The sequence below is a fragment of the Lutra lutra genome, chromosome 5 (genome assembly GCF_902655055.1).
Source record: "Lutra lutra chromosome 5, mLutLut1.2, whole genome shotgun sequence".
Lineage (NCBI taxonomy): Eukaryota > Metazoa > Chordata > Mammalia > Carnivora > Mustelidae > Lutra > Lutra lutra.
Window position 1 is genome coordinate 45,309,795 of NC_062282.1, and position 21,822 is coordinate 45,331,616.

The 21,822-nt window shown below is 38.5% G+C and overlaps 1 long non-coding RNA gene across 2 annotated transcripts in view; it reads right to left on the minus strand.

Annotated features, from left to right (window-relative positions):
• Positions 1-19,557: 19,557 nt before the first annotated feature.
• LOC125100742 (uncharacterized) overlaps positions 19,558-21,822 on the minus strand; it is a 246,114-nt gene continuing 243,849 nt past the window's right edge. For both annotated transcript variants that reach the window (XR_007127637.1, XR_007127640.1), the window contains one exon: positions 19,558-19,569. This is a non-coding gene — a long non-coding RNA (uncharacterized LOC125100742). The remainder of the gene's footprint in view (positions 19,570-21,822) is intronic.

Below are 21,822 nucleotides of genomic sequence, written 5' to 3' on the forward strand. Positions count from 1 at the left end.
TAAGTGAAATAAGTCAATCAGAGAAAGAGAATGAATATATGATCCTCTGATATGAGGAATTTCAGAGGCATTGTGGGGGGTTGTGGGGGGCAGGGAGGGAAAAAATGAAACAGGATGTTATCAGGAGGGAGGAAAACCATAAGAGACTCTTAATCTCAGGAAACAAACTGAGGGTTGCTGTGGCGTGTGGGGGAGGGATAGGGTTGCTGGGTTATGGATATTAGGGAGGGCATTTGCAATGATGAGTGCTGTGAATTGTGTAGGACTCATGATTCACAGACCTGTACCCCTGGGGCAAATAATCCATTATATGTTAATAAAAAATTTAAAAAATTAAAAAAAAAAACAAATAATAAATAAAACATGCTTCTCAGACTTCCAAGTTTGATTATGATTATAAATACTATTTTCTTAGTTCTCATAAGTTAAGAATCAGAGGGAATGTTTTATGGGTATAAAATATTATTTCCTCTAATGGTCATTGTATTTTTTCAAAAAGCATTGTTTCTACAAAGTAGACAGCTTCTAGAGGGTTCTTATCCTCAGAACTTCTTATTTATTACTATTAACCCCTTCAGCAACTACCCCTTTGTGTTGCTATAGCTGTTATCATTTGAAAGTTTACCATTTTTCTGAAAACATAAGTTATTTAGATTAATTACACCATTTAATCTTTATAACAACACACTGAGGCAGGTGGTATTATTATCCTAATTTTACCAAGAGGAAATGAAATTCATACAAGTTTTTAAAAATTGTCCCATATGGGGTACCTGGGTAGCATAGTCAGTTGAGCAGCTCACTCTTGGTTTACACTGAAGTGGTTGTGAGACTGACCCCTGCTTGGAGCCCTGTACTGGGCTCCATGCTCAGCATGGAGTCTACTTAGAGTTTCTCACTCCCTCTCCCTCTGCCCCTTCCCCACTGTGTGCAAGTGTGTGCACACACACGTTCTCTCTCCAGTAAATAAATAAATCTTTTTTAAAATTGCCGCATATCATACTCCTAATAAAGCAGGCTGAACCTCAGTCTGTTGAGTTCTGGAATCAGATCTCTTCACACTTACCTTAAATTGCCCTATGTTGTATCATGCGGTAGTGTGTTTGTAACGGCACAGTATTATTAGCCTTATTTTTAGATGAAAATACTGGCCCATACAACTGATGTCATTCACCTAAAGTCACAGAGCACTGGGAGGAAGTAGATGCATTCTGAGTTTTGGAGACTTACTATAACTTTGCTTTTTGCAATGCAGTATTATTCAACCACAAGAAAGAAGGGCATTCTGCCATTTACAACACTGATAGATCTTGAGCAAATTATAGTAAGTGAGAGAAGCTGGGCAGAGAAAGACAGTTGCTGTATGATATCACTTATATGAAGACTCTAAAAAAGCTAAACCTGTAAAAACAACAAATGGAGATTACCAGGAACTAGGGGATGGGGGGAGGGGAGTACAGCTGTTATTTAAGGTATACACTTGCAACAAATAATAAGCATGTCCTAAAGATATAATGCACATATAGTCAATATAGACAACAAAATTGTATTAAAATCCTCAAACTTGCCATGAGACTAGAATTTTAATGATTCCTGCCACTAAAAAAAGAAAAATATTATGTTACATGACAGAGATAATAATTATTGCTACAGTGGCTTTTACAATATAACAATGTATCAAATCAACATGTTGCACACCTTAAATTTCTAGAATATTATAGGTCAAATGTATTTAAATTAAAAAATAAAACAAGAAAAAATAGCCTTCTTGATCACAAAATTTATCACTTTTCACCTCCTCTCCCTTCATACTCAATGTCAGCTTATTTATTCAACTTAGCCAAAAGGCAGAGACTTTAAAGCAGAAGGTTTCAAAGTCAAATGTTTATAAGGTCCAGAGGGGATCATAAATGAGTGCCAACAGGCTGATGAAGACTTTAACAAACATCCTAGAAAAGGGGAAGCTACCGTCTGTCTCTAGCCTATAGTTGCAAAATGAAACTTTGAACATGTATAAGTTCTACTTATACATGAACCTCTCAGTCTGTCAAATCTTGCAGTTTTTTCAGGCAAAACCATGGTTTTCAAATACAGAAATCTGGATTTGATTATTAAATCCTCACTTTTAGATGATTGACAACTAATTCAAAAAAAGTTTAAATTCTATGTTGCCTAACACAAAGTCCTACAATCATATGTCTCACCGGTTCTTATCATATTCCTTAAAGAAATATATCTGGATGGGACACCTGGGTGGCTCAGTCAGTTAAGTGGCTGCCTTCAGCTCAGGTCATGATCCCAGGGTCCTGCGATCGAGTCCCACATTGGGCTCCTTGCTCAGCGGGGAGCCTGCTTCTCCCTCTGCCTGCTACCCTGCCTGCTTATGTTCTCTCTTTCTGACAAATAAATAAATGTTAAAAAAAAAGAAAGAAATATATCTGGATGTCTTTTTCATAAGCAAAAGAAAGAAAACAGGATGAGAAGACAGTGGTGTAACCAAAGATTTTCGGTCTTTTATTGTATCCTTTATGTGCCAGGCCTCGTGCTGGCTGATGAGGATATACTGGGAATAAATCAGGCAGCATTTCTTACCTTAGTGAAGTTCAGAGACTAGGGTGACAAATAGACAAGTAAACATAAATTACTACAAGGTGAAGCAAGTCTTAGGAGGAGAAAATTCAGGGTGCTGTGGAAGTCCACTCAAGGGCCATAGAACTCAGAGCTGGAAGGAGTCCCAGCTGGGACTTAAAGAACAGGTAGAATTACTAAGTACATTCCAGGCATGTTGCTTGTTTTATTTGCATCATATTCTGTGGTTAAATTTGATGATGATGATGATGATACTGATTGATGAGTAGGAGGACAATGATGACGATGACAATGATGACAATGATGATGATGACGATGGGATGGGGATGCACCTTCTACACATGATAAAACTTCAGGAGCTTGCTCAGGATTACATTGCTAGTAAGTGGCCAACCCAGGATTCAAATTAGATTCAAGTGCATCTGACTCCAGAATCCAAGCCCTTTCACAATGATACGAAGGTTCCTATTTACTGAGCCCTTAGTATGTGTTCATGACTATTTTAAGTGTTCTGTATGGGTGGATTCTTCATTTATTTCTCATGATGATCTTACCAGATACTGTTATTATTTAGGTTTTCTGGATGAGAGCACTCTGGATAAGGCTTAGAGAGGGTTAACACTTTTCTTATAGTGTTAGGCAACTGGTAAATTTAAGACCTGGGATTAGAACCAAGGGAGGACTGCTCTTAACCATGGGGGCAAGCATGAACTGCAGGGAGAGGGTGGTGAGTAGTCTAGGTAGAAGAAGTCTCATATACACAGACATGGAGTTAGAAGAGAATATGACCCATTGGAGGGACTTTTTTAAAATTCAGCATGGCTGGACCTCACAGGAGAAAGTTATGAAACAAATGGGTATTCACCCTGGATACAAAACTGAGAGTTTAGAGGGCTTGATAATGCTTTTTTTTTTTTTTTTTTTTTTTCCTAGTAAGAGCCTGGAGAGCTTCACTGTCAGATGGGAATAGCTGATGGGACACCAGTTCCAGCTTAATTCCATCTGTTGATGTACCTAGGAAAATTATCTTTCTGTCCCTGATGGGCAGGGTTGTCGGATACCAAAATACTTGTAAATTGGAGTCTGATTTCTAAGAATTCAGGTTAGCAAAGGCATTACTTCCTAACAAAGAGGCTCTTGATTTTCAGCTAATTCCATTTGTCTAGTGCTTCCTCCTATCACACCACCTCCTTCTCCAGAGAACATTTAGTCTCCCAAATTGAAAGCACCATTGTGGAAGGCAGGGTTCTCATCCAGGAAATTTTGAAACATAATGCTCCAGCTCCAATTGACAACACCAAGAGCTTGTCAGCATGTGATCCATTTGGGGAATTTTTTTTCTTCTTTATGCAGCATTTTAAAAATGTAAAAGAAGAGCCCAATGGAGAGTGAGGAGGAAGAAAAAAGCTTATTCCTCCTTGCATAGTAAAGGAGAGACTCAAGACTTATTTAAAAAGGATAAAGCAAATTTTTCCCACTATGTGTGGTTTTTATTTTTCAAGAACTACATGTGATGTTTCCATAAAGATAGGAAAATAGGTGGTTACCATCCAGGGATTAGATAACCAGGTGTCCAGCCCTGCCTGTGCCTTTGATCTGCTTGGTAATGTTTAAAAAGTCAGTTCACCTCTTACAGCTGTTTTCTTATTTTGTATTCTATGTGGCTGCCTTTTGGGGGAGCTGGATTTATTTCTGATGCATCATTGTTGCCTTCCACCTGGGTGTGTAACACTGCTGAAACAGAGTATCTCTAAGGTCAACCTCAAATACTCAGTGACTCCAGAACATCAGCAGAGAAGAAATAGTCTATGGCTATTTGGGGGAAAAATTTTTTAGATCAAAAGGGGAAAAAATTCTATAAAATTTTGAATTTCTGGCCATAGTACACACTGAACATTCAATTAATTAAGTTCTTATCTAGCTGCTTGGCATGGACCCTTTATTTATAGACCAATTTCTCCTGAAGGTAGAGTGAATGGAAGGTTCCAATTTAATCATGACAAACCTGAGTATTCCTACTTAAAAATTCTCAGCTGAGCTTCAAGGAAGGCAGTATGTCTTCCTAAGTAATAGGGAGCCAAGTTGAGAAAACAGGAGGCTATGGAGCTGGGTTGGGTCTGCATAAACCATGCTGATTGTCTATGATTATGCAACTTATCTTTCTGGTTGCCTGAGGATACATGAATGGTCTGCCTCATTACCTAATTCCTATGATGTCATGGATGAATATCAACACTCAAAGGATGCATAAGGCGCTGTGATAAGCCCTTTTCTTTAAATCCACTCATTTAAAATATATAATAACCTTATGAAGGAGGTATTATTTTTCATATTTTATACATAAGGAAATCAAAACTTTCAGAAGCTAAATTCCTTTTCCAGCTGAATAATTAAATAGTGAAGCCATTTATTCTCTTATTCAATAACTATTTATTGAGTACTTACTATGGGCTCGGACACCCTCTCTGGCCCTTGGAATACATCAATGAATAAAAGTAACAATGATCCCTATTCTCAAATAGGGAAACAGATAAACCATAAGAAGCAAAACAACAAATAAGCAATCAAATAGCATATTAAGAAAGTGATAAATGCTAATTTTTTTTTTTTTTTTCAAGAAGTAGATTCAAGAAGGTCTGCCAGTGCTGAAAGAAGCCAGATGCTGGGTAAATTGTAGCAACTGTAGAATAATGCTGAGAGGAATCTGGGAAAATAAAACAAACAAACAAAAAAAAAACCAGCAAAAAGTAGCCTCTTCAAACTTTCCTGCCATCTGAGTCTGAATCACTTTGAAAGTAAAGTACAAGGCCTTGGATGCAGAGAGCTTATTTAGGAGATGATCCCAGGAAGCAGGTATGAGGAAGTGGGACAAATGAGATGGGAAAGGGGAAAAAAAAAAAAGCCAAAATGGATCCAATATAAAGGTTGTTGATTTTAGGCAATGGGGACTAGAATGTTCCTATGAGAAGTATTAAGAATTTCTCTTAGGATTCATTCTATGAAGGCCAGGAGACTGGAGTATTTAGCCAATTCCACTGATTGAGAGCTTTCTGTGGGGGTGTTACCTCACCTGAATTTCTGTGCTGCCCCTGTATGAAGGCTGAGTCCTTTGGCTTGGGAGAGAAGACAGAGAAATAAGAGCTAAAAGGCAATGACAATAAAACACTGTCGTCATGCAGGGCGCTGCTCGCCAAACTGCAGCTGAAATAAGAGGTGGGTCAAGGTCATAGGGGGCAAAGTACCCAAAGAATCTGTTATACCTACCTCCTATTCTCTCTCAAGACACTATTTGGAAAAATCTAAGGGAAGTCAGGGGCAAGAGAATCTCAAAAATGTAATTTTCCATGTGACCAAGACTATCATCAATGAGCAGAATTTCAGAGTAGATTTTGGGTTGAGAGCCATTAGGTAAATAACCAGCAGAAGAATCAAGTGGAGTGTTGAGTAGACCACTGGATGTAAAAATCAGGACAGAGGTCTCCATAGATACACGTCAGAATATAAATGGTGTTTAAAGCCAAAATGGGATGAGAGCAACATGGAGAGATAGAAAGAATATGTACAATGAGCATCCCATCATTAAGTGGTTGGGAAGAAATGGAGGAACCAGCAAAGGATATTAAGGAATGATAAGGGGGGGGGCGGCGCCTGGGTGGCTCAGTGGGTTAAAGTCTCTGCCTTTGGCTCAGGTCATGATCCCAGGTTCTGGGATCGAGCCCTGCATCGGGCTCTCTGCTCCGCAGGGAGCCTTCTTCCTCCTCTTTGTCTGCCTGCCCTGTCTGCCTACTTGTGATCTCTGTCTGTCAAATAAATAAATAAAATCTTAAAAAAAAAAAAAAAAAGGAATGATAAGGGGAATAGAAGAAACATGGGGAGGGTTGCATCCTGAGGTAGGTGGGAAGTTGGATTTAGCCAGGCTGTTTTGCCAGGCCATGGAAAGGGAGTGGAGAATCAAGGAACTGATTGTAATAAGAAGGGGGAGTGAGGACATCAAGGGAAAGAGAGAGCACGAGAATTTTGCAGGACCAAAGAATGGAGAACCTAGTAGTGTTAAAGAATTATGGGGTCATTATTGGAGGCAGTGTGTTAGAAAGACAGAAGGGCTTGTCAGGGAGAGGGGTGTATAGAATGAACATGATGGAGGGTTTGAAGTAACTGATCATACACTGAACTTAGGAAATTTTCCAGAAATCAATTCATTTAATTTTAATTTGGTTTGCACTTTCTTAATAATTGCCTCCATTCTGGCCTATGTCCACTCCGCACATTTAGACTCAATATAAATCAGCAAAGCTACTAACACACCTATGTAAAGCAATGTTAGATGGGAAGATACAGGAGGGAAATCTCATTTATTTTGTTGTGCATCAAGATTGAGAAAATTTCATGCTGATTTTTATCTAAGTCCTTCTTATTCCCTCTAATGACCTTCAAAAAGTACCAGAGGAATTGTGTGGTTCCCAGCTGATGTATGATTTTACAATGGGTTCAAAATGCTTCCTTTGAAGAGGAAGCCAGTTTCAAGGCTCCAAAAGGATGAACATGCTGCTGCTTTTGATAATTCAGGGACGCGTAGTTCTATTGCAAACTGGTGTTAAGTTAAAGATGAAAAAAGCAGATCTTGTTGTTTTCCTCCAGCTTTTATTGCAACAGCCTCCTAAATGTTTTCTCCTTCTGTAGTGCCTTCCCCCATGGCAGCCCATCAAGCTTGAAACTTCCTAAGGGGCAGTTTTGCCACATGATTTCCTTCTACTGAAGCTTTCAGTAGTTCCCAGTGATTGAAGGATAAAATTTGAATGTCTTCATTTGACTATTTAAGGTGATTCATGGTTAATTACAGTCTTTTCTTGTTTAATCATAACTTGCTTAACACTTTCTAAATTTCACTCAAATTAAGTACCTGCCATTCTTAATTTATGACCAATATTTTCCTAACTTCATGATGTCTCACTTTTTTTTTTCCATCTGCTAAGAAGGCCCTTTTCTCTGCGTCTTCAAATATCTAATTTCAATGTACCTTTTGAAAGCCAGGGATAGTTTTCCCTCCTCCCTATGCTTCTGTGATCATCTCAGCTGGACGTGACCTCTCTCTCCTCAGATGGCCCTTTGTTAGGCACACCATACTGCTTCTGTGACACATGATTTAGGGATAAATTCCTTTATTTATAGGTCACAGACTTTCTATAAAATCAAGGCCACTTTCCATTTATTCCAAGCCTCGAGAAAAGGGAAGAAATGGGTTGGTGCTGACAAAGGCCAAAAGCCATGAGCAGAGGGTGTGAGGAATCTAAGTCCTAGCAAGGAAGGATGGGGGAAAGCTAGGATCCTTGATGATGCTGAACAGCTTGGAGGCTCACTAGGTAAAGATCTCTTCCTTAATTATGGAAGCAATTTGTTTAGTCAATACTATGGAATGAATAGCACATTCTAGACAGAAAACAAACAGAGATATGTCATTTGCAAATATCTTCTTCCATTCAGTCAGTTGTCTTTTGGTTTTGTTAACTCTTTCCTTTGTTGTACAAAAGCTTTTTATCTTGACGGAGTCCCAGTAGTTCATTTTTGCCCTTGCTTCCCTTGCCTTTGGGGAAGCTGCTGTTGCTGAGGTCGAAGATGTTGCTGCCTGTGTTCTCCTCAAAGATTTTGATGGAGGGCTAGTATCGCCAATCTATAAAGAATTTATCAAATTCAACACCCAAAGAACAAATAATCTAGTCAAGAAATGGGCAGAAGACATGAACAGGCATTTCTGCAAAGAAGGCATCCAAATGGCCAACAGACACATGAAAAAGTGCTCCACATCACTCAGCATCAAGGAAATACAAATCAAAACCACAGTGAGATACCACCTCACACAAGTCAGAATGGCTAAAATTAACCAGTCAGGAAAAGACAGGTATTGGAGAGGATGCAGAGAAAAGGGAACCTCCTATACTGTTGGTGGGAATGCAAGCTGGGGCAGCTACTCTGGAAAACAGTATGGAGGTTCCTCATAACGTTGAAAATAGAGCTACCCTAGGACCCAGCAATTGCACCACTGGGTATTTACCCTAAAGTAAAATGTAGTACCTAAAATGTAGTGATCCAAAGGGGCACATGCATCTGAAAGCTTATAGCAGCTTTCCACAAAAAAAATGTCCACAATAGCCAAATTATGGAAAGAACCTAGATGTCCATCAACAGATGAATGTATAAAGAAGATGTGGTCTATATATAGAATGGAACACTGTGCAGCCATCAAAATGTGGGAGGCCACGGTAAGGCTTGAGACGAGAACCAAACCAGGCCCTGACTTGTGTCTCCTTTAAAGGCTGAATAGCCAAACAAAAGGCTTAGGTCGATAAAGTCGAGTAGCACTGAGAAAGGGTCTGTGCTATGTGTTGTGCGCTCGCCTACGTGACTTCCCACACGTTTGCTAGTCAGATAGAGATGATTTGGTCGGGGTCAGAAATTCTTGGCTGGTCCTTGCTGTCCTTGCATGGGCTATAGACTACACCATTGCAAGACTGTGCTGTGCTTACATAAACTATGTCTTGAGTGGCCTTGAAGTCAGTACATCTGGCGCTAGAGGGTCTGCTACTGGTGCTGGGAAATAGATAATGGGAAAGCTTGAAGGATTTTTTGTGCATGTTGCAAACTCTTTAGTAATCAGCGAAAAATAGATACTTTCTTATGATTGTTTCTGTTAGCTATATAAATGTCTTGCTGCCTTGAATAAAATTGGCACTATTGGACATCCTCCTTGGTGCTCCTCCTGCCCCCATCTCTTTGTCTCTTAATTTCTTTTCAGCATCCTCTTACCCTCTCGACCCTGGTCGATTTATCGTGCCGGCTGCGCAAGAAACTTGCCATTTGCAATGACGTGGATGGAACCAGAGGGTATTATACTAAGCGAAACAAGTCAGTCAGAGAAAGACAATTATCATATGATCTCGATATGAGGACTTGAGAGGCAGGGCAGGTTGTCATGGGGGAAGGGAGGGAGAAATGAAACAAGATGGGACCACGGAGGGAGACAAAACCCTAAGAGATTCTTAATCTCAAGAAACAAACTGAGGGTTGCTGGAAGGGAGGGGCCTGGGAGGGATGGGGTGACTGGGTGATAGACACTTGGGAGGATATGTGCTTTGGTGAGTGCCGTGAATTGTATAAGACTGGTGTTTCACAGTCTGTACCCCTGAAACAAATAGTATATTATACATTAATTTAAAAAAAAGCAGAGAAACAAATATGATCCCTGACATCAAAAGATAAACTATGAACAGGTGGAAGGTTGGACGGGGTCCCAGGGATCCACAAGACCATACCTTCAGTTTTCACCTCCTAGTGAATCCTCAGAGAAGGCTAACAGAACACAGATACGTTGTCATAGTCACAATATAGTGTATCACAGCAAAACACTACAGATCAAAATTAGTAAAGATAAAAGGTACATAGGAAAGAGTCCAGGAGGAACCAGGTACAAGCTTCTAGATATCTTCTCCCAGTGGAGGCACACAGACAGTGAGTAATTCTCCCAGAAACAATGTTTGACAATATGCATGAAGCCTTGCCAACCAGAGAAGCTCACCTGTGCCTTGGTGTCCAGAATGGAGGCCATTCCCACAGGCATGGGGCACCTGTGTATATGACCTTAGCTACTTATTCTTCATCATGCCCCCTCTAAAGTACAAACTGATACATCATGGCCAGAGCCCCAGGTGAATAAAAATGGGCATTTATCATAATTCACATTATTAGCATTAATTATCTGGCATGACGCAAGTCTCCATGTATATAAGGGCACCCTTATCAGGCAGGATAATCCCAGGGTTTAGAGTCTATATTCCAGAAGCTAATCAAGGATGAATTCCAGGAGCAGCCCAGGCCTGCCAAGTTAACCTGTTACTGCATAGGTAGGATTCTACTTCTCTAGTCATAAAACAAAGATATTGGACAAAGTCATTGGTCCCCAAGATTTGTGGGCATAGGTGCAGATAGAGTGGAAGTTGCATAGCAGAATTCCCAATGCAGTAGGTCTACATTGAAATCTGGGCCACTGTAAGAATTCCTTCTCTTGATTCTGACATTTACTCTTTGGTCTAGGACCACTGAACATAGGTAGTTAGGAGACCAACTTCTGGAACCAGATTACCTAATTTTGAATCTTATCTCTGCTACTTACTGGCTGCTTTACTTGAGGCATGTCACTTACACAACTGTCTCAGTTTCCTCATCTGTAAAGTGAGGATAATAATAGTACACAACTTTTGAGATTTTTTTTTTTTTTTAATTAAAGGAGTAATACACATTTAGAGCAGTGCCTGGCCAATAGAAAGAATTATATAAAGATTATTATTATCACAAAGAACATTTCCTACATTTCCTATATTTTAGCATTCTGGGAATCATTAATACAGCAGAAATGTACTCCAGAGATTCCTTCCCCTCATACAATTAATGTTTTCCATTTTTCTTTTGTCTGTCAATTATGCTCGGAATTGGAGAGCTAGATAACAAGAGGTGATGGCCAGCATCCTTACAGTTAAGTACTTGCTTAGCAACCATTGATCATGACTAGTTCCCAAGAGGACTGCTCATCTTCTGCAATTGATGCCCCACTATAATTCAACATGTGTAATAAACTCTTTCAAGATCACTGGTTTTGTGGGTTTAAAAGACAGCTAACAACTCTGGTTTAAAGCAATCCCCTCTTGAACAAAAACCACTCCAATATTTTAGGATTTAGTAGCTATACACATGCAAGTTAACTTACAGACAGCATACAGAGATGGGTTAACCTTAACCGATGAATGCTAGGGCTGACCTGTTGCTTAATACACTTTAGATGAATTTTTCCATACACACACAAGAGGTCTCATTCTCAAAAAGCATGCCCATGACATTTTGGACTTCTTGAAGAAGTGGTTTCCAAATCTTTTTACTGAATACCATGTCAGTGAAAATTTTATTCATATATATGCTTTTACTCTGGCATATGTGTATTTGTAAATTATATATGAGGACTTCTGTTTTAATATATAACTATAAAATATTTTAAATGTTTAGGTGATAAACAATATTAAAAGAGATATTATAATTTAAAATAAGATTTAAACATTTATTGTTGGTATAAAATGTGATAGAGTAATTCTTTATTACTTCTTTAACATAACTGGCTTAACCTTTTGAAACCAATTGGAGGCTTTCAGGGTGCCTGGGTGACTCAGTCATTAAGCAACTGCCTTCAACTCAGGTCATTGGGCTCCCTGCACAGTGAGAAACCTGCTTCTCCTTCTCCCACTCCCTCTGCTTCTGTTTCCTCTATCGCTGTGTCTCTGTCAAATAAATAAATAAAATCTTTAGAAAAAAAAAAACAATTTGAAAGCTTTGGTTCTAAGGTTCAGGTTGTATTTTTCTTATGCCTATCCTTAAGTTTAGGAGCTGAAAATGATCCTCACAAAGACTTGATTCTCCATAATTTTATTAACTGAGACAGTTCAAATCATACCACCTGAATTTATTCTGGGGTATCTACTCAGAGGCAGAGGCTATCTATAATTAGTGTATTTATAAAATGAGATTCCTTTCTTTCTTTTTCTTCCCACAGTTTATAATAATGAATATCAAAAATCCCCCTTGATATCCATCCCTGACGTCAAATACCTATGAACCACATTTCACATTTTCCCTGTTGCGTTTAATCCCCAGTGAACAAAAACCTAGGTTCTTAAAACTCAATTTTGACTCTATCACTTTTCTTCACTGTATGGTGGATAAGTCTGGGCAACATCATACCAATCTCAGATTCACTGCATTCTACAGTAGGAAAGAAGAGGGGATACACTTCTAGGAGCGCACAGCACCTGACAAAAGACAATGTGTTCTCATATAATGACAAATACCTGCACCAGTCTGGGAAGCAAACAGGACTACTCGGCTCAAAACACTGTAGAATATATATTTTCATATTCTAGATAGTGATTCCTAAAGTGTGTTCCTGGGACCAGCATAAGCATCACCTGGAAACCTGGTAGAAGTGCAAATTCTCAGGCTCTACCCCAGACCTACTGAGTAAACTGAGGTGCAACCAAGCCATCTGTGTTTCAGCAGCCCTCCCAGTGATTCTGAGGCACGCCGAGGTTTCAGAACCATTGCATCAGTCTGTCTTTATGTTCCATACACTTATTTTTAAAATTTCTGCTATTTGTGACAACTCCCCACTATCACTTGCTATTCTCCCGAGGTACTTCACACATAGGGCAAAGTTCATAGCTCAAGATGGAAGACAATTGTTTTTAAGGCTCCCCAAGTAATTCTCGATATGCATACAAGGTAAAAGAAGAAGGCCACATTAAAATCATCTTCCCACTTTTTATGGGCAGGGCCAACATGAAAATATTCAGCAAGGAATAATAAGAATTTAATTTAGGCATCATCTGAAGATACTCCATTTTGGCTGTTTTCCCATCAAATAGTAAAGTTAAACACTAGAATGATATTAGAAAATCAGAGCATCCGTCAAAGTATCAGAACATGGTTTTAAGACCATTTTCTAGACTATGTTCTTTGCAATATTAATTCTGTGCAATATATTATCAAGATTCAATAATCACGTAAGCTTTGGAAACACGGTTAAACAGATCTCTTGACTATTTATTGTAGGACTTCTTAGAGCCTTTCATACTGTTAATCTCTTAGAGAAAGATCCTAACGTACAGTATTTCCCAAACTTTTTTTTGTTGTGTAGAAACACCTATCAGCAGATTCAGGAATACTACTATTTCATTTTGTTTTAGTAAATGCTGCCTTGTGAATGTCAAGAATTTATTGTATAAGTAGCAGAGCAAACATTTTTTGGGGAGGGCTGTTCTGCTACTACTTCTAATACACCCTGATTTCCTTTTGAGAAACCGTATCTCCCCTCTTGAGGGAAGTCTTAGTGGGTTAGTAAACTAATATGCCATTTTACAAAATGGAGCTAACTAGGTTCCAGGAAAGAATTAAGCCTTGATGCCTAAGGCATCCATTGTGCATAATTATTTCTCTCCCATGCATATAAAATGGTACTACTGATGTGCCATTCTTGAAGAAATTGAGAAAATAGCCACATAAATCACGTTTTCGGTTCCATGATTTCAAATGAAGAACGCTGCTTGAGATATGCTACCATGGTTAAGGATTTCCTTGTGATTTCTATTGCTAAATCCAAGCTCTTATCACCCACATAAAGTTTGGTGGTGGGCATATGCCCCAAATCCAAACAATTGTTTCCTCTCTCCCAGGACTTTGAATCTTAACAGTAGGATATGTATTGGTGTCTGCATATGGCCACTACCTATCCTCTAAACTTCTCCTTGGTCCTTTGTGTGGCCAATGTTTTACTAATAAGTCTCTGTGCTTAAATTAGGCAGATTAAGTTTCTTTTGTTTGTAATCCATAAAACCACCCTAATAGCAATAGTTATCCATATGACCAACAATCTGGGGACTTTTATAAAGGGCAAGGCAGAAAAAGAAAGACCCAAGTACAATGGTTAGAAAAATCAATTTTGAGACATAGAATTTAAGTCCAACTTGACATGCTGAATTCTAAGCGTTATTCTTTTTTCTCAACAAACTTCTTAGCTTCTCTGCTTGTTCTTGGCTGATGGAAACAGGCAAACACAATGAATTACTAAATTCATGACTGGGTCCTTGAATGCAAGAACTATATAAAGAAAAACACAGAGTGCCCATATACCTCAAATGTAGAAGGCCTTAGGGAAGGGACCAAAATCAATCTTCAACAAGTGGGGAAAAAAATTAAGGTGAAAACATCTATAGAAAACAGATGTCAGTGTATTCATCATGCTGATTCTTTTAAGAGTGGCCACGATCTACAAGAGAATGAGGAAAGCTTATAGCAAAGGATTTCTAAAAATACCTAGAACATTTATTTGGATTTTTTAAGCAGACCACCTGCTGTTTTATAAGTAATTATTTGTGCTTTAGCAATGAAAGGCAGTTATACTGTCAGCAGGGAAGCTCTCAATTATACCCCCATCTTGGTATTGAATGTGAGGTTCTCCTTGGAAGCCAAAAAAGAAAAAAAAGAAAAAAAGAAAAAAATTACAAATGTTCCCACCAGATGTTCACTTTGAAATCTAAGGGAGATCTCCCAATTATCCTTCTTTCATTAATGAAGCTGTAGAATGTTAGCATGTGGTTTTACAAGCAGGAGGCCATGCAGAAAGTACCAGAGTGTCAGGAATATTTCCACAATGAGTACAGTATTGAAGCTGTGTTGGGGAGGTTGACCAGGGAGCTGACCTCCTAGACTCATCCATGTCTTTGGATTTTATCACCACACCAGTCCAAGATTTTCTACACTGGCTCAGTTAAATTAGAAATCAGCCCCCAAAATCATACTTGATTTGCTCTGGCATTTTCTATACCATGATAAGACATACATTGATCATGTTTTTTTTAAAACCAGAGTGTTTGCTTCCCTTTCAAGAAATAATCTCTGAAGGTGAATATGGAAAAATTCCCCTTGCAGATTCTGATTACACACATACAAAGCAACACCTCATATTGCTGGGGAAGAAAAGAGTGATGCACTTCAAAAAAAAAAAAATTAATACCAAGGGAATTACTCTTAGTACATTTGATGTATTTCCATTTCTTTGAGATTGGTGCTGGGGTTAGTTGATAGTCTACAACTATTAATTCAACTTACAGTTACCTAACTGGTATTTTAGGAATGCTGTAAGATATAAACATTCACAGCCAGATAGATGTACTTTTTCTGCATTCTTTCCAACGGATTTATTTAAAACATCACTTAATGGTACAATCTCTACAGGGACACAAGGTTTTGCTTTTAGAAAATAAAAGATTGATGGATAAGCAAAATAATAATAATAATAATAAATTTTTATTTATTTATTTTAGAGAGAGAGTGGGGAGGGGCAGAAAGAGGGGAAGAGAGAATCTGAAGCAGACTCCACACTGAGCAGAGCCCATTGTGGGGCTCCATCTCACAACCCCTGAGATCATGACCTGAGCCAAAGTCAAGAGTTGGACACTTACCCAAATGAGCTAACCAGGTGCCCCAGGAGCAACACGTTTCAAATTAATGTTCTCAGAATAAGTTTTCATTAAGATTTCAAAAGATGGTTGGGGGATGCCTAGGTGGCTCAGTCGGTTAAGCGGCTGCTTTCGGCTCAGGTCATGATCTCAGGGTCCTGGGATCGAGTCCCACATCGGGCTCCTTGCTCCGCGGGGGGCCTGTTTCTCCCTCTGCCTCTACCTGCCACTCTGCCTGCCTGTACTCTCTCTATCTCTCTGAAATAAATAAATAAAATCTTAAAAAAAAAAAAAAGATTTCAAAAGGTGGTTTTCTCAAGTTAAATATCAATTGATTTTAAAAAGCATCTCTATATGGGCTAATTGAACATAATTTTAAAAAAGCATATTAACTGAGGAATAACCAAAAAAAATAAAAGATAATTTATCCAGATCTGGTATATAATGATTAATCTACAGTATGTTTCTATTATCAATTATGTTTGAAAATAACACAAATGAAAGAAAATTGCCTTTGAACTAGGAACGGACACAGATTTTAGATCTGACAGAAGAGATACTGGTGACTTGCTGGAAGAATATTTCCAAAAGTTTATCAGCACCTAAACTGGTAAAATGGGATCTTAGCTTTACCTATGGCTTACTTGAGAAGTGCTTTTGTTGTTTGTGCACTTTTTGTTTTATTTTGCTTTGTTCTTTTCTTTTGTGGTTTGTGTGTGTGTATGTTTGTGTGTGTTTGTGTGGTAGATCCTGACAGGGAAAAAGGGGACCTAATAACTGAATATTAAACATTAAAGAAACAAAAGTAAGTTTCATTTATGTAGACTTATACCGAATTTGGACAAATAAACACATTAATACTTAAATTCATATTCTGTTGGTCAGACATGACATAGGAAATTGTTTTATTAAAACTAGCATTAAGGGAAAAAACAAAACAAAACAAAACTAAGCATTAGAAAGAGCCTGGCAGTGCATACTGCAAGGCAGATCAGGGTCAAGGGAAAATGGAGGGTGATAGATCAGTTAGGGAGCTATCATAGTCCCAAGAGAAGATAATAGAGGCAAGTGTAGGACAAATGGTAGTGAATGTGGCAGGGGGAGGGGGGGAGACTATGGTATCAAGAGGCAGTCACTCCAAAGTCAGGAGTTGCCAGACATTTCCAAAACAAGGTATTCTTTGTTAACGACAAAAAAATTGTTCACCTGACATGATAGAACTATCTATACAGAATTTGTTAATAAAGAAAATATATCCACCTACTTCATGGCTATATGCCCAATACATGGTGGGATCTCTTAAATATAGCAAGCACTTAATGTGAATATAAATATTAATATAAATCCAATACATACATGTGTATTCATCTCAATAGTGTGTACTTAGATTTGAAAACAGTACTATGAACACATCTGGGACAATTATCTGGTTTTCAGACAATGATTCCTGTGCATATGGATTTGATGACTCCTTGGAAGTCTTCTGCAGCTCATTCTCTACCTCTCTCTCCCAAATGTCTACAGTTCATAAATTGGAAGCCAGTATTTTAAAGGAATGGTATACAGAATAGTCATGCTTAGGATTTCCAGGTCTTGACTTTGACAGATTTTACCATTACCTTCTAAAATACTCTAATTCCTCAAGTAAATTGCTCAGTATGTTATAGACCTTACTTTGCTCATCTATAACATGATGATAACAATTGTACCAACTATGGATTTAAGAACACAATGACAATGTATATAAAGTGCTTAGCACAGCACCTGGCATAAGGTAAGAGCTTTTTAATATTAGGTGTTTTTATAGCTCTTTTTCCTCCTTGGAGAATGAGGCTTTTAGAAGAGAGTGATGGAGGGAGAGATCTGGATGGCTCTGTAAGGCTCATTCCCTGCACACCCTTTATGGGTAGCTTTGCAGAAGTGAGCTCAGCAGGTCTGAGTTAACTCTCAAGATTTCACCTTTCTAACAAGTGCACTTCCCTAACCAGAAAGCTCCATTATTACACAGTTGCAGTGGTGTGCCAGGAAAGTAGCCTTCCAAAAAAAAAAAAAAAATCCCCATTTTGTAGTGTTTGTCAATTTTTGATGTTTAAATACTATCACCATGGTCAATACCAAGCTAATAAAGTGAAGTCATGAAGGCACCACTGGGAAGAGGTGGGTACAATCAGCTTCTATGAGGCCATATAAGCCTGCTCCAGTCTACTGCTAAAACAGTCATGTAAATGTTCCTAGTCCCTCTGGCTCTTTAAATACATAGAGTATCATGCCACAGCCCCTCTCTGTTAGAACACTGGCCATAATGCCTTCAGAATAGTTATGGCTAGCCCAAGCCATGGGATATGAGATTTCTAGAGATTGTCCACACTCTTCTACTTCTCCTTTAAGTTTTCCCACAAGAAATCCTATATTCTATTTGTACCACTTGGTGCTAGTGGCATGTGACCATGACCCCCTTTGCACGGCAGAAGTAAAGCCTGATCCAAAGAACATTAGATTCAAACATCAAAGTCATATACTTGGAGGTTATAGAGATGAAGCATCTCAATCACAGCAAGTACACGAATGCCTGCTTTACTTTTCACAAGTTTAAGACCTTACGATCTGGAAGCTTATGAAACATTTCTACAGGAGAATCTGGTTTTCTGTTATAAATCACCTTGGCATCTTGGTTTCCCATATTGAAAATGACCTAAAGACCCTTACAAGATCTAACATTCCTGAACGCTGACCCATATTCAAAGCATTGCCCAAGCCTGTTAAACCCTTTTCCCAAAGAACAACTTTATTTCAAACATACAAAAATTAAACAGAGAACTACAAAGGGTGAGACATACAATGAAATCTTTCTGTTGTTCTTATCACTGATTAAATGCATTTGGGAAGAACAGCTTTTAAGAAAAATTACTAGCTTTTTGTACAAACTTCCGGTTTGTACAAACTTGCTCTTCAAATACAAACTTGAAATGCAGGGTAGTAAAAAACTGTCAAGCACAGAATTTTGTTGTGCATAAATCTATACCTTTGCTGATACTCATTAAATGGGTCCTTCACCGTTAGCAAGTATGTTCTGCCTGGGCACACACACTTTTAATTCGTTCAACTCAATGGTTTTCATTCGCTGCAAGTGATTGCCTTTGGCTATGGGCTTATTTCAAAAGGGCTTAGGGGTATGTTTCTCCTCTGATTTAACTCTAAACATATTCCAAGTTTCCTAACAGGTTAAATTTTCTCTCATCTCCTTTGGATGCTGCACCTCTCCAGGCCCATTCCCTCCCATTGTGTTCTCAAATGTCCTCAGGGAATGAAGACAATGGAGGACTGTGTGCAACACGGCATGGAGAACTGGGCTTTCAACAGAACAAAGTTAATCAGAGTATCAGAAACCTGAGAGAAGATGGTTTGAAACTAAATGATCTCTAATGCCCTGGGTGGCTCTTATAATCTGTATCTCCACAGTTTAAGCAAATGAATAGACACAGAAAGAATTCTGTACAATCCACCTCCCTAGATAACTGTACATGTAAAGTACTACAGTACCCTAGGTACAAGGGAAAGGAAAACAAGTAACTAGTTTAGATGTTTAATAAGTGTTGGGCATTGGGGTCCCTGGGTAGCTCAATTGGTAAGTGTCTGCCCTCAGCTCAGGTCATGATCCCAGGTCCCTGGGATTGAGTCCTGCACTGGGTTCCCTGCTCAGCAGAGAGCCTGCTGACTCTGCCTGCTGCTTTGGCTGCTTGTTCTCTCTCTCTCTCTCTCTCTTTAAAAAAAAAAAAGGGGGGCGCCTGGGTGGCTCAGTGGGTTAAGCCGCTGCCTTCGGCTCAGGTCATGATCTCGGAGTCCTGGGATCGAGCCCCGCATCAGGCTCTCTGCTCTCTCGGGGAGCCTGCTTCCTCCTCTCTCTCTGCCTGCCTCTCTGCCTGCTTGTGATCTCTCTGTCAAATAAAAAAAAAAAAAAAAAGTGCCGGGCATTACCTTTAAAAGTAGTATCTTATTCAATCTTCATTACAGGCCACAAAAGCTAATATTCCCACTTTACTGGTGAGAACACTGAGGGTGAGGGGACTACATATTTGTCCACATTTTTGCAGCTTACAAGTGTCAGGCTTGCAAAAAGCGCCCTGGGTCTAAAACCACAGGCTGTGTTCTCAACCACTCTATGTATACCTCCATTCAGTACTCCCAAAGTCATGGAAATCTGATTAACATTGGCTAATCAAATACTTTTTCCACAACTTGAATAGAGTATATTGTTATTAGAATCATTACCTGTGACTGATCCTCAATAAATAATAATCAAATTCAATCTTATATTTCTTTAATGCCCCTTTCTTACACAGGATTAAAAAAAATTATATACCAAGGAAGCTTATGAATGGAGATATGCAGACGAGATTTAAAAAAAAACAAAACAAATACTTGGAAGCATATTATAGTGCAAATAATTAGTCCTAATTTTTTGTGTCCTTAGGTTATACTTTTGTAGAGTAAAAAATAAAGCATATTGCTTTATGTTTCCTCCAAACAATAGGCTAGAACAATGCTGAGATATCACATTTTCTGGGCAGTTGAATGGTTATATAACATTGTCCTCCCCTTCTAATGACAATAGTGAATGTTTACTGGATAGATTCCCCTGCATTATCTCCTTTTACCCTCACCCCAATCCTATGGGGTAGCTGCTGTAACTGTACCCACTTTCAGAAGAGAAAACAAATTCAAGCTGTCTCACACAACAAACTAAAGATCTACCCAGGATTGGAATCTTGGTTCTCTTATTCTAGGTCCTACTTGTGTTCTACTCCATTACTCATAACTCCAAATTCAAAATATTCACACACTTGTAACCATGTAATGAGTTTTGGTTTCTACTTGATTATTATTCTCATTCCTTTCTTTGAAGCTTTTATTATACTTTTCCTGGTCTAGAAAAATAGTGAAGTTAAAATATACTAAAATTGACCAGGTTCTTCCAACCTTATTCCCAGTTCTAAATTAGAATATTTTCTTCCTGGAGGGAGGTCATACAAAATGGGAACAGAGCTGTCCAGATTAGAACACAGTGAGCCTAGGGTTGAATCCTATTATAGCCCAACACCTTGGAATAGAATGTCTTCCACAGTCAAGCTGTTCTGCCTTTCAGTGACTGGCTGAAATACTTGAAAGTCACCAAGAGAAAAAGATATTTGTATTTCAGATAAACGAGGGGCAAAATGATAGTGCTGAACTGCAGACAGCTTGGCTGAAGACTTCAGGTGCCTAGTTGTTTGTTGGGTGGTCACAATATATTCTATTTCTTTATGTATTCATCTGCATGTAATAATACACATAATATTCATTGACTATTTATTCTATGTTATCTACAGTGCCACAGAATTTCTTTATGTTAACTCAATTCTCAGTAAAAAAACAAAAACAGAAAAAAGGAGGTAGATACCATAATTAATATTTCCATTTTACAGACAAAGAAACTGAGACAAGGCAATATAACCAAAAGGCTCTTGGGCAAAGAGTAGAAATACTTACAAACTCACTTCATTCTCTTACTCTCAATTTCCACATCTGAAACATAGAATTAATAACAATCTCAGTAAGATCTGGGTATTATGAGATCTACAAAATAAATCTATCATACCTTTAGTTTCAAGAAGCTTAGAGTTTCATTTTAGAAAAAAATAGAGAAAGATAAATTTCACTCTAAAATAAAAAGTGATGTAGTATGTCATCAGAAATCAAAACGCATGGAAAAGACAGAAGGCGCTGAGTACTGCTTTACACTCCTTGAGATGTAAGGGCTCTGAATTCTGTAGTAAAGTAAACTGATAATCTTTGCTCAGTTTAGACTTTCCCCAAGTATTTGATGGATGGGGTTGAGGTGAAGAGGTTCCAAACCCAATCTAGAGTAATGGCCTCCTAGATAAGATATAGGAAGGAAGCTGCAATATCTAAGCATCTATTCTTTTCAGAAATTACTTCCAAAGCTCAGTAAGCAAATTAAATAAACTAAAAGGGAATTGTAGGAAGGGAGAGAGAGAGGCAAAGAGTGAGAGAGAGAGAGAGAGAGAGAGAAGGGGAGGAGGGAAAGGAGGAGGGTAGGGAGAGAGGAAATGTCTTTCTGATAAAGTTTAAGACTGTCAGTTGAAGGGTCAGGAAGAACAAGTTGATATGGGGAAAAAATTTTGAT